The 2,782-nt window shown below is 45.5% G+C and overlaps 1 non-coding gene across 1 annotated transcript; it reads left to right on the top strand.

Annotated features, from left to right (window-relative positions):
* The first annotated feature begins 2,168 nt into the window (after nt 1–2,168).
* LOC127741334 (small nucleolar RNA R71) lies at nt 2,169–2,274 on the top strand. The gene has a single exon (XR_008002286.1). It is a non-coding gene; the product is annotated as a small nucleolar RNA R71 (small nucleolar RNA).
* The last annotated feature ends 508 nt before the right edge of the window (nt 2,275–2,782 follow it).

Genomic DNA, 2,782 nt, shown 5'->3' with positions numbered 1-2,782 from the left:
AACTTCATGGAATCCGCCTGAGAAGACATCTCTGCAGAAATAAAAGAAAAAGGATTACCACAACAGAAATTCCACCAAAACAAGCAAAACCAAAATGCTAAAAAAAGATGAATCTCGGAGAGGTCGGGAACTACCTAACTCGGAACGGAGAAGGCTTGGATCTCCCAACATTTTCTTCGTGTCCAAGTGAGGTGCCCGACCCCATAAACTGCTCACCACACCCACAAAAGCCTGCTCCACCTCATCTAGACTCTCAAAGGTATACTTAACAGACACTACATTCTCCTGCCAACAAAGAGGAAAGGAAGGCTCCCCACTCTCATCTAAAAAGAAAGGTCGGACGTCCCCAGTGGCCCGGACCTTGAAATAAAAGTTCTTAAAATCGTGAAAGGACTCATCATACAGGGTACAAAACTTTCTTCCCTGGTTAGCCCTAAAAGAGACCCAAGATACCTTCCCTCCACCCGACCCCGGCTTTGTCAACACAAACAAATAGGAAAAAAGAGAAATAGAGGGAGCAACGCCCAAAAACTGACACAAAAGTTGAAACAGCTTTAAAAATGCCCAAGAATTTGGATGGAGCTGCGTAGGGGCAAGGTTACAAGACCACAACACCTCGAACTCCAGGTCGGTAAAAGGAAGTCGGACACTCAGCTTAGAGAAAAAGCAATCATAAGCATAAAAGAAGAGCTTCTCGGAACTGTCTAAAGGCGGGAAGCACACTCTCTCCTCGGAATCCGGGGCTACTAACTCATAATCCCTCTCAGACTCTCTATCCGCCGTCAAGCCTAGCCACCATCGTCGCGGTTCATTCCTCTGTTTTGCGCCGCCAGATCTATTGCCATCGCCAAGAGAGAAACAGAACACGCGTGGAGAGAGAAGGAGTCACAGGGAGGTTCCGCTGCCGCTGCTGCCATTCTGCCGCCAAGAAACGCCACTGCCGCTGCTAAGATCAACTGCTGGTAAGGGTTTTAAGTTGGTTTTCATTTCCTCTATGTTTTTGGGAGCTTTATTATTGCTGCATGTTTGTTATAGTCACCGTTGCCGGAGTTCTAGTCGATGCTGCCGCTTGAGGTGGCTCCTGAGGCTACCGCCAAACTGGTTCAGCGAGAGTCGCTATTTCGTTTTCCTATTACATTAAGTGTTTATGTTTTGAAAGCCCCTGCGTTAGTATTCTGTTATGTTTGGTTGTAAACTCTGAAGTTCTGGTAACGTAGGATCATGTTCTGAGGGTTGTGTCTCACTTTTAAGTTGCTGTGATGGTGCGGAATTTATAATCCACAAACTAACCGGCAGGTGCACGAGGTCGTACTAAGTAATACCTCAGGTGAATGAGGGTCGATCCCACGAGGATTGATGGATCAAGTAACAATGATTGAGTGATTAGCTTATTTGTTGAGACAAAAGCTTGTTCTGTGTAAGAAGAGCATCAACAGCTTCCACTTCCAAAATGCCTCTCTTCTGAGGGGTCTCAGAGTTCACAGGATTCTTGTTAGATGCGTATAAAAATTGGTTATTAGCAACCAACTTGTTCATACCCTGACCGAGCTCCCCCAACTCGGAAGTTCATAGAAGGTCCGACCTCGTCCCAAGGCCCACGCCTGAGGTCGGACCTCGGACAAATAAGCTAAGAAGGCCCATCAGAAGGAACGAAGCCCAAAACCTAAAGGCCGAAAAGGCCTAAAGAAAGGCGGTTCCACAAAGATAGGGATAAAGCTCCCAAAAGATAAGATAAGATAAGAATATCTTATCCAGGGAAGATCACGACCAACTACTATAAATACACTGGAGCACCCAGGTATAACTCATACTCTGATTCTACTCAATACCTGTTTAATACCCATGCTAACTTAAGCATCGGAGTCTCTTGCAGGTACCCCCCACCCTTCGGTGATGAAGGATCAGCAGTGCAGCCAGTCCAACAAGTCGGACGTGACAGTTCCGGCAGTCTCCCACCAGCCGGACACGTTAGCACCAACCAGTACAGAAGATCTCGTCCGAGATCGACCTCCAGTTCCAGGTAACCCTCGGAACACAACTCAATGAGCTCAGTAGTCTCCTTTGGTGTCTTCTTCATGTGCAATGAACCACCTGCAGAATGATCTAAACTCATCTTAGACATTTTACCTAAGTCCTCATAAAAAATATCCAGCTGAGTCCACTTAGAGAACATGTCCGGAGGGCATTGTCTAGTCAGTAGCTTGAATCTCTCCCAAGCTTCATAAAGGTTTTCACCCTTTTTCTGTCTGAAAGTCTGAACTTCCACCCTCAGCTTAGTCAGCTTTTATGGTGGGAAAAATCTAGTCAGAAATCCAGTGATCACCTTGTCCCAAGTATCCAAACTCTCCTTGGGTTGAGAATCTAACCACAGCTTCGCTCTATCCCTCACAGCAAATGGGAAGAGCATGAGTTTGTACACCTCAGGATTCACTCCATTGGTCTTCGCAGTATCACAAATCCGCAGGAAGTTAGAGATAAGTTGATTTGGGTCTTCATGAGTAAGTCCATGATACTGGCAATTTTGTTGCACAAGAGTGACAAGCTGAGGCTTCAGTTCAAAATTATTCACAGCTATAGGAGGCACCACAGTGCTTTTTCCATAAAGATCTGCATTGGAAGCAGTGTAAGAGCCAAGCACTATTTTGGGTTCTTCATTCCCAATTGGATTTTCCATATTGGCATTAGCAGCATTATTATGATCCATATTGGAATCTACAGCCTTGTAAAGTTTTGCTTATTGTAAACGCCGCCTAAAAGTCCTTTCAGGTTCAAGATCAAAGTC

The sequence above is a fragment of the Arachis duranensis genome, chromosome 8 (genome assembly GCF_000817695.3).
Source record: "Arachis duranensis cultivar V14167 chromosome 8, aradu.V14167.gnm2.J7QH, whole genome shotgun sequence".
NCBI classification, from domain to species: Eukaryota; Viridiplantae; Streptophyta; class Magnoliopsida; order Fabales; family Fabaceae; genus Arachis; species Arachis duranensis.
Note: the sequence above shows the minus strand (reverse complement) of the source record. Positions and strands in the feature narration are given on the sequence as shown.